Source organism: Balaenoptera physalus (assembly GCF_965194825.1).
Source record: "Balaenoptera physalus genome assembly, contig: HAP1_SCAFFOLD_525, whole genome shotgun sequence".
Taxonomy (NCBI): Eukaryota; Metazoa; Chordata; class Mammalia; order Artiodactyla; family Balaenopteridae; genus Balaenoptera; species Balaenoptera physalus.
This window is the reverse complement of record NW_028126198.1, coordinates 181,897-192,573: the sequence shown is the minus strand read 5'-3', so window position 1 is coordinate 192,573 and position 10,677 is coordinate 181,897. Positions and strand designations below refer to the sequence as shown.

Below are 10,677 nucleotides of genomic sequence, written 5' to 3'. Positions count from 1 at the left end.
TTGAGAAGAACGTGTAATCTGCTGTTTTTGGATGGAATGTCCTATATATATCAATTAAATCTATCTGGTCTATTGTGTCATTTAAAGCTTCTGTTTCCTTATTTATTTTCATTTTGGATGATCTGTCCATTGGTGTAAGTGAAGTGTTAAAGTCCCCCACTATTATTGTGTTACTGTCGATTTCCTCTTTTAGAGCTGTTAGTAGTTGCCTTATGTATTGAGGTGCTCCTATGTTGGGTGCATATATATTTATAATTGTTATATCTTCTTCTTGGATTGATCCCTGGATCATTATGTAGTGTCCTTCCTTGTCTCTTGTAACATTCTTTATTTTAAAGTCTATTTTATCTGATATGAGTATAGCTACTCCAGCTTTCTTTTGATTTCCATTTGCATGGAATATCTTTTTCCATCCCCTCACTTTCAGTCTGTATGTGTCCCTAGGTCTAAAGTGGGTCTCTTGTAGACAGCATATATATGGGTCTTGTTTTTGTATCCATTCAGCCAGTCTATGTCTTTTGGTTGGGGCGTTTAATCCATTCACGTTTAAGGTAATTATCGATATGTATGTTCCTATGACCATTTTCTTAATTGTTTTGGGTTTGTTTTTGTAGGTCCTTTTCTTCTCTTGTGTTTCCCACTTAGAGAAGTTCCTTTAGCATTTGTTGTAGAGCTGGTTTGGTGGTGCTGAATTCTCTTAGCTTTTGCTTGTCTGTAAAGCTTTTGATTTCTCCATCAAATCTAAATGTGATCCTTGCCGGGTAGAGTAATCTTGGTTGTAGGTTCTTCCCTTTCATCACATTAAGTATATCATGCCACTCCCTTCTGGCTTGCAGAGTTTCTGCTGAGAAATCAGCTGTTAACCTTATGGGAGTTCCCTTGTATGTTATTTGTCGTTTTTCCCTTGCTGCTTTCAATAATTTTTCTTTGTCTTTAATTTTTGCCACTTTGATTACTATGTGTCTCGGCGTGTTTCTCCTTGGGTTTATTCTGTATGGGACTCTCTGCGCTTCCTGGACTTGGGTGGCTATTTCCTTTCTCATGTTAGGGAAGTTTTCGACTATAATCTCTTCAAATATTTTCTCTGGTCCTTTCTCTCTCTCTTCTCCTTCTGGGACCCTTATAATGCGAATGTTGTTGCGTTTAATGTTGTCCCAGAGGTCTCTTAGGCTGTCTTCATTTCTTTTCATTCTTTTTTCTTTAGTCTGTTCCGCAGCAGTGAATTCCACCATTCTGTCTTCCAGGTCACTTATCCTTTCTTCTGCCTCAGTTATTCTGCTATTGATTCCTTCTAGTGTAGTTTTCATTTCAGTTATTGTATTGGTCATCTCTGTTTGTTTGTTCTTTAATTCTTCTAGGTCTTTGTGAATCATTTCTTGCATCTTCTCAATCTTTGCCTCCATTCTTATTCCGAGGTCCTGGATCATCTTCACTATCATTATTCTGAATTCTTTTTCTGGAAGGTTGCCTATCTCCACTTCATTTAGTTGTTTTTCTGGGTTTTTTTCTTGTTCCTTCATCTGGTACATAGCCCTCTGCCTTTTCATCTTCTCTATCTTTCTGTAACTGTGGTTTTTGGTCCACAGGCTGCAGGATTGTAGTTTTTCTTGCTTCTGTTGTCTGCCCTCTGGTGGTTGAGGCTATCTAAGAGGCTTGATGGGAGGCTCTGGTGGTGGGTAGAGCTGACTGTTGCTGTGGCGGTCAGAGCTCAGTAAAACCTTAATCCACTTGACTGTTGATGGGTGGGGCTGGGTTCCCTCCCTGTTGGTTGTTTTGCCTGAGGCAACCCAACACTGGAGCCTACCCGTGCTGTTTGGTGGGGTTAATGGCAGACTCTGGGAGGGCTCACACCAAGGAGAACTTCCCAGAACCTCGGCTGCCAGTGTCCTTATCCCCACGGTGAAACAGAGCCACCACTCGCCTCTGCAGGAGACCCCCCAACACCAGCAGGTAGGTCTGGTTCAGTCTCCCCCAGGGTCACTGCTCCTTCCCCTGGGTCCCGATGCACACATTACTTTGTATGTGCCCTCCAAGAGTGGGGTCTCTGTTTCCCCCAGTCCTGTCAAAGTCCTGCAATCAATTCCCACTAGGCTTCAAAGTCTGATTCTCTAGGAATTCCTCCTCCCGTAGCCGGACCCCCAGGTTGGGAAGCCTGACGTGGGGCTCAGAACCTTCACTCCAGTGGGTGGACTTCTGTGGTATAAGTGTTCACCAGCCTGTGAGTCACCCACCCAGCAGTTATGGGATTTGATTTTACTCTGATTGCACCCCTCCTACCGTCTCACTGTGGCTTCTCCTCTGTCCTTGGACGTGGGGTATCCTCCTTGGTGAAGTCCAGGGTCTTCCTGTCAATGATTGTCCAGCAGCAAGTTGTGATTCTGGTGCTCTCGCAAGAGGGAGTGAGAGCACGTCCTTCTACTCCGCCATCTTGGTTAATCTAATGTGTTATTTTTGAAAACATAAGTTGGGATATCACAAAATGGACTTAGCCTGCAGAGGCTTACTTTCAACCAGAGAGCTCCATTTCCATGTTCCGCTTAACAGAACCCAAAATGATCTTCCTTCCCAAACCTCTTCCTTTTCCTGCACTATCTAAGAAAAAGTAACCACACTCTACATAGTTCCCTAAGCCAGAACCCTAGCAGCCATTTTTGCTTCTCTTTTCCCCTTCCCGCTCCATATCTAGTCACTGAGCACTTCTATTCTACCTCCCAGATGACCTCAGATCCTTTCCCTCCACTCCAATCTCTGCCACTGCCTTTAGTTTGAGCCCTCACTCCTCTCTTAGATGAATATAAAGTCTCTTAATGGGTTTTGTTGCTTCCATCAGTCCTACTTATTCTCAAGCGTGACCTCACTACAAACCACCTGATAGTGACTCCTTAACTTCACAACATTCAATGGCTCTCATGTTTCTGGGAAGAAAACCAAGCTCTTTACCCCAGCATCTACTTGGGGTTAATAGATCTAGGTTTGAATTTCAGGTTTAAGTACTTTGCAGCAGTGTGACCTCAGACTGTTGGGCTTTCTAAGCCTTTGTTTTCTCACCGTGCCTGAGGTCACTGAGGGCAGGACTATTTTTCACACACGGGTGCCTGGCATGTAGGAGGGACTAATCAATGTTGAATGAAGGGAAAGTATTTTAAAATCCACATCAAAAAATTGTTCCTCCTTAAAAAAAGAAAATCCTGATACACTATGCCACTTCCAACCAAATTTGACTTCGACCTTTATTTTCTGATGATCACAATAAGGTGCCTTTGGGGATCCACACAATCAGGGATCAAATCCTGGCCACACCCCTGAGCAATCATGTGACCTTGGGAACGTGACTTAGCGTCTGTAAAATCTGTAAAATGAAGGTTTCTGAGGATTTTGTTCCCGAGGGTTAAATGAGTACCTCACTTGGAACGGGGGCGGGCGCATAGTGTTTGCCAAATGTTAACTATCGTTATCATCTTCATCAAATCAAGACCGTGGTACTTCACTTTGTGACTCTCAAGTTTGTATGAGAAAATCGTGCTTTATGCGTTGTTGTTGGCTAAAGTAGGGAAACCTGGAAACTCCTGCCGTGGAAGAGAGCAACAGGCGAGAAAAGCGAGTTGCTGAATCCCAGCGCCTCAGAGGTGGGAGGGGGGAGTTTGGTCCCTAATTTGCTGATGAGGAAGTGGAGGGGTGACGTGTCCTCGAGTCTCATTCAAGACACAGCCACAGCTCTTTATTGAGAGTAGGACCAGGGCCCCGGGGGTTGCTATGGTTAAACTGTAGGCGGAAACTAACACTCTTTGGAAGGCAAGACAGGAGGAGCATTCAGTTATAAAAAACGGTCAAAAATTGGGGTGAAACTAAGTTCGTTGAGCAATACATCAAATGAGTCAACTGTGGACCCAGTGAAAGCGAGTTGCTAACTGAACTGGCATTTTACGAACAGGGGCTTTCTACAGAGCCCACTGACTCAGGACGGCTTCGATTAACAAACTCCCGCGGCGCTTCCCGCAGGACCGGAAAGCTCGGAGCGCGAGAGATGAATGGAAACCAGAGTCTGGGGTGCGCCGCTCGGGGGGCGGGGCAGCCGCGGGCGGGGGCGGGGCATTGTGAGTCACATGCCTGCGCTCTGAGGAGGGCGCGTGGAGGGAACTCTGGTCGTGATTGGTCCGTCGTAACCAGGTAACCGAAGGACACATTCCGGTAGGCAAGGGCCGGCCGGGCTAGCTACTTTCAGTCGGGAGGTGGCAGCGGAAGGAGGAGGAGCTCCGGCTGCGCTCTCTCCCTCAGTGGCTGCGCGTCTCAGCGCTTGTCTGGTTCCCAGCCCTTTTAAATAAGCGGGTCTGGTCACCGCCCTCACAGACTAGTTGGTTCCGGGGAGGCAGCGGCGGGGGTGCGGCCGGGGCCGGACCCCTGCCCGGGGCCCAGCGGCTGGGCAGGGGTGCGGCCGGGGCCGTACCCCTGCCCGGGGCCCCGGCGGCTGGGCGGACAGGAGAGCGGCGGGCGAAGTCGCGTCTGCATGTGCGGCACAGCCCCGGCATAGCCCGGGGCTGCCAGTGCCCGCCGCGCCATTGTTGGGGGAGGGGGCGGCTTCTGTGCTCGGCAGAGTCGGGGGACGAGCGGAGGCGGCGGCGGCGAGGAGTGAAGGCGCCCCATGGGGAACTCGCTGTGTTGTTGCCTGTCCCCCAATGCCAGCCCCAAGTCGGGCCGGCGCAGGGGGTCAGCGGAGCCGGACTGCGAGTCTGAGGTCTACAAGGCGGCGGCCGGGAATGCGGTGGCAGTAGCTCCGGCGGCGGCTACCGTGGAACCCGCCGAGTTGGATTTCGCAGGTGGCGAAGGCCACCACCTGCAGCACATCAGCGACCGGGAGATGCCCGAAGGTAAGAAGCGGCGGGCGCGCCTCGCCCCTCGCGGGGTCGGCGCCGTCTGCTCTCGGGCTTACCTCTGGCCTCCGCCGCCCCCAGGGTCCCCCGGGAGGGAGACGCCGCCTAGGGCTCCTTCTTGCCCGGAGTTGGCTCTCCCAGGGCTGGGCACCGGGGACGAAGGCTGGCTCTGCTTGGCGTCCCCACCCCTTATTCTTTACCAGTCGCGTCCGGCCAGTCTCCTTCCCTCTTCCCTACCCGAATGCCCAATTCTTTCCCCCGTTCCCATTTCCCAGCCCGGCCTGAGACCCTCCAATCCGCGGCCCTTCCTGTTCGTGGTTCTATTTAACATCTCGTGGGACTTAGCAGAGACTTTCTGGTGTAGTCTCTCTTTTCTTAATGCAAACTTAAATACTCTAACTTCGGCGTATCCATCCCGTCTCCCTATCCAGATGGTACCTAAGCGAAGGAACTAGGTAAGGGCCTGATGACAGATTTCTATTCCTTAAGGTAGTTGATACTCGAGACAATTAAGACAAACATTAGAGGATTTGTCATTTAAATTCAAAATAGAGATGGACAGAGTCAGTGTGGTGTTCTTAACTAAAATTCTTTGGATTTTAATGTTTTCAGTCGCCCTGATAGAAGCTACTTTATCCCTTCTAACTATAATTTGAACACGATAGGAAAGAAAATGGTGGGAGAGGGGCTTAAAATAACTGTGAACGGTGTGAAACGTTACTGCCACGGCTGCAGAGAATAGTTGTAGGGTTTTTTTTCTTTACCAAAGGAGACCCCATGGAGTTCTGATTACTTTTAAATTCCCACTTTGACACAAGTATGTCTTCAGTTGCACAGCCTTAACCGACTTCTTTTGCACGTTGCCTGTTCTAAGGGAGGGGTGAGGTGGTTCCTGAGACTGCTGGACAGAAGTTTCAAAGGAGAAAAAACAAATTCAGATTGTAATTTGTAATATAAAGGTTTGGGAGTTAACATACCACATCCATCCTGCAGAAAAATGTCTCCATGGCTCCCTCCTCCTCCGCCCCCCCCCCCCAGTAGAATACTATTTAACTTTAGGAATGTTCAGGTAAAAGTTCTGTAGACTAAGTGGCTGGGGGTGGGTGTTGTCGGGGAGGAGAGGAGAGAGAGAAGAGAGGAAATGTTTGATTTTTGCCTCTAGAATTTTGGAAAGGGATGGCTCTAGGTTAAAAAAAAAAAAAATTCTGGGTAGCATAGTGGCACTTTAATAAAGACTGTTCTTTGAAGTATAAAACATTGTATCATAAAGATGTTAAAGCCCCACTGGCCCATTTGTTTCATTTAAATGCCAGAGATTATTTCATTATTTCATAGACGAAATGTCTTACAGCTCTTCTATTTAAATTTTAGTTGGGTTTATTTAATTTCTTTAAAAGTTAGAATAATGAAGCCTGTGGATTCACCCTTCTGATGGACGTGGCTTTGTAAGTGGAAAGTACTCCCTTTTCAGAATCGTTAGATATTGTGAAAGAATGAACAAATTATGTGAATTAATTGTAGCTTTAAACACAAAGCATGTAAGTACTTGTGAAAACTGCTCTGCTTGTTGCTATAAGGTAAGCCTCTAAATGATTTTTAAAAACAGTTAGTAGTTGGCTAGTGTAGGATGAGAGACGAAAATTGGACCTTTATAGAATTCTTTTAAGATTTACAATGCATTTTCTTGTGTATTTCACTCGGCCCTTCCATCTACAAATAAGGCCCGTATATATTCTCCCTCTGTTGCCGATGAAGAAGCCAAGACTTAGAGATCTGAAATGACTGTGTAACACAGCTACTGAACAAAAGAGACAGACTTGGGAGGTGGTAGATATGCCAAATTCAGTTCTTGGGATGCTTAAGAAACTGTTTAGAGTGCACCTTATATTTTATTATAATTTATCCATAAGTTAGGCCTATCTCAGCATACTCCAGTTTTGATTATTGCCATTCCAGTTTATTGTACACAACTCAGAAGCAACATTTACCTCTCCATTCTCTGTCTGTACATACATTGCAATGGATATGAATAAAAGTAGAAGTCATGAAATAGCCTAAATTTATCAGTCAGGTAAACACGTTGATATAATTTAAAGAGTTTGTTCTGGTGAAATCCAATTGAAGCCGAGAATGCCCTGGACAGAGGGACATTAGGGGAAGCTGGTAAGCGGGCAGGTAAGGTACTAAAAGCATTTAGCATACGACTATGTATGATAAGGAAGGAGTGCTAAATCAGGAACTGGAAAAATAGAGTTCATGAGTACAGAATTTACCTTTTTATGTTTAACATGATTGTTAAAATTTCATTTCAATTTGTCTTTTTTGGGGGGGCATTCGATAAAGTGATAAGAGAAACCTCAATTTCAGCATTTGCCTATTAATTAAGTTTCCATAGAAACAAGGTCAGAACACCAAATATAAAGTACAGGCACATTGGAAGTTTGCTCTTCATGTCTTTATTTCAGACAATTTTGTATCAGTTTCCCTGGAAACTGAGAAATACCTACTCAGATATAAAACATTTTGGCTTTTCTACAGTGAAGAATTATTTGGTTACTTAGAGAAAATCGTACATAAATGATGCTCTGTCTTGTTCTTCAGAAACATTGGAGAAGAACATGATTTCTTCAAGCCATCTCAAAAAAGTAACTCCTAAGAACGTAGTATAGATTTCAGATAGACTCAAAAGAATTTTTTACTACTTTGTCTTTAACAGTGTATCTAATATAACTGATGGTAGTGTCATAATAGAAAAGAAGATGCTACGGTCCTATTATCTGATTTTATTTTTATTCATCAACTTTTCATACAGCCTTTATGTTCTGACCTTAGGAGCTTTGCTAATTTTCTGGTGAAAGGTGCTCTCTCAAGTGACCCCTACCTCCCATCCCCCTGAAGAGTGGGTAGGGAAGGAATTGGCAATATGATGTGGAAAAACCTCTGAGCAACAGATCTTTCCTTTTTTTGGTGACAGTATTAATGAACATTTGATGTGAAAGATTGAGAAAACACAGAAAAGTCCTTCACTCACACTCAGAATATCCAGAATTTTTATTAATATTTTGGTGTTGATTCTTCCTGAACCTTTTGTATGCATATAAACATAACATTGTGTTTATTTTACAAAGATGGGATTGTTCTTTATGTGCCACTTTGTAACTTTGTGTTATAAAGAAAAGTAACGACATGAAGCTCCTGTAACCGTGCTGACACCTAGAGAGTGCTCCAGGGTGATGTCTTTCCATGCAACTGCGCATAGCTCTACAGCCTGCCTTTTACCAACTGTTTACTGGGCCATCGAATGGTTGGAGCATAATTCATTTACCCAGCCTTTATGGTTGAGCATCTTTTATAATCCCATTATAATGCTTTATTCAGGGGACACAGATAAAAACTGATGCATTGTATTGATACTTCTCTATAGCATTCTGATTGTACACTTTGTCTTACGACTTAATTAAATTCATAGGGTGAGTCATTTTGTAGTAAAGGTATTTTAACATTAAATGTTCTTTTTCCAAATTAAAGTTACCATTGATTTTTCACTGAACATTAGATTTCCTCTTTTAGGTTTTCGTGGTTCTTGGTAACCTGTCTTGTGTCTTTGATTCTGAGTAACTAAACTACTACTCTAAGAGATCTGAAATTAACTCTGGTCCTAGGTGACAGACACATCAAAAGACAGCATTAGAAGAAATCTTAGATGATGTGGGAAAATTGGGAAAACCTTAACTGGTTTTGGGTACACTGAAACATGATTATTAGGCACCATTCCAGAGGCAGGACAAACAGTGGTTAGACAAGACAAAACCCGTATCCTAACTCAGGTCCTTACTTTCTAGAGGTGCCTGGGGGCTGACGACACAAGAATAACATCAGGTAGTGAGAACACTAAGAAAGAAAATGAAGGTAATGGGCTGGGGAGGAGGACAGTTTTACAGGGGGTGGTTAAAGACAGCTTCTCTCCTTAAGCGACCCATGAGCAGTCCTAAGAGAGCCGTGTGAGGCTGTGGGAGAAGAGGCTTCTGTGCAGTTCCTAAGAAGGGAATATGCTTGATGCGTGCCAAGGACAGAAAGATGGGTGGCTGCAGCTGAGTGAATGAATGCCAGGAGGAATATGGGGGATTAAGACCTTGTATGCCTAGTGGGCCTTGACCAAAAAATATGAATTTTAGTCTAATTGTAATGGGAAACCATTGAAGGATTATATGCAGGGGAATGATGTTAATTCTTAGAAAAAGGGAAGGGGGGTAGAGAGGGCGGAGGGAGATCAGACCAGCTACTGTGTGAGAATAGACTGTAAGGGTGGAAGGAAGCAGAGAGGGAGACCAGTTAGGAGGCTGGTGCGGTAGCTCAGGTGAGAGCCAACAGTGGCTTGAACAAAAAAGCGATAATAATAAGGGTCTAAAATAGGCTGTAGTATATAGATTGCTCTTGCATTTCATTTGATTCTCACCATGTTCTGAGTTAGGTAGTGTAGGAATTCTTCTCTTAGGTATAAATTGAGTTGTCCAAGGTTTTAAAAATGAGTATTGATAGAGAGTAGGACTGTAAATTCCAAATGCATGGCATATAGGAACAGAATTTATTGTTGACATTATGTGAGCTTCTTTGGAATACTACCTTTTTTCTCAGCCTTTTTTGTTGTTGTTGTTTTAGTGTATTAAAGTAATAAAACTTAAGAGTTAAAACAGTAACACTGCGTAATGTGAAATGAAATGAAGGTAACTTGCAACCCAGAAAGGTTCTTAAAAGTCCAAGAAACTGAGTAAAGTGCTCTTTAGAAATATATAAAGCCAGGTGTACTTACCTATGTGTCACCTCTCAGTCATGATCACTGTAACACTGATTGAGGATTAAAATAAGGCAAAACTGAGAACCAGGGTAGAGGCAGGTACAGAAGCAGTTGGAAACCAGAGCTGGGAAGTTTGGAAGCCAGGATTGTCCGAAGCTAGGAAAGCAGGATCAAGGCTTGGGTGAGCAGTAGCCTGGCAGGTGCAGGAGCCTGCTGTGTACCCGCTGGTGAGGCAGCCCAGCTCAGGGCTGGCTGGCAGGAACTCCCTGACTGCGGTGGAAAGTGTGGACGCAAAGAGATGAAATCATCAGTTTACATGGTAATTGTAAAGATTGTAATGTTTGTATTATGAGCCATAAAACTAATACACTGCACAGTATAGGGATGCTAGGGCAGTTCAGTAAATGCAGTGGTTACCGTTAAGTAAACTGGTGCTCAGCAGTTGGCCCAGAAACTGCTGACATCTCCTGTTTATTTGGAATATATTGAAATCAATATGTCGATATTAATCGCTTTCTGAAATATGCTGCTTCTGTCAGATGCTTTCTTGGTCACTTCCCTCTCCCTCTAATATTTTAACAAGGACAAATCATTTATCGACAGTTTGATAGCATAGTTTTAACACTTTTAGCCTTCAGTAATGCATTTCATTTGTTCTAAGTTGCCTATGTTTTCACACTTTTAACAACTGCAATTGAGATGGATCTTAACAACTGGTAGAATCTTAGATTGGAGGAAAAACAGTACTCAGTGTCGGTGGTGTTTTACAGGTTTCCTCTGAGGAATGTTTACATGAAGACCGAGTTTAATTTTTTTTTAATCATACTTTTTCTACATCGACCTATCATGCTGTCAAATAAGTTGCAATTTAAATTGATAATACAAAAATGATGGGTCTTAAAATACAGTTTTAATCATAACCCCTAATCATGAGCTCAAGAATATTTCTCCTGGGTAAAACATTCTTAGAGGTTTCTAAAGAAATAACTTTCGGAAGAATCCATGTAATTTCCT

The 10,677-nt window shown here is 43.9% G+C and overlaps 1 pseudogene across 1 annotated transcript in view; it reads left to right on the top strand.

Moving 5' to 3' along the window:
* Positions 1-4,610: 4,610 nt before the first annotated feature.
* Positions 4,611-10,677, top strand: part of LOC309653519 (cyclin-Y-like protein 1) — a 41,815-nt pseudogene continuing 35,748 nt past the window's right edge. The window contains exon 1 of the transcript in view: positions 4,611-4,865. The product of the transcript in view is annotated as a cyclin-Y-like protein 1 (transcript). The remainder of the gene's footprint in view (positions 4,866-10,677) is intronic.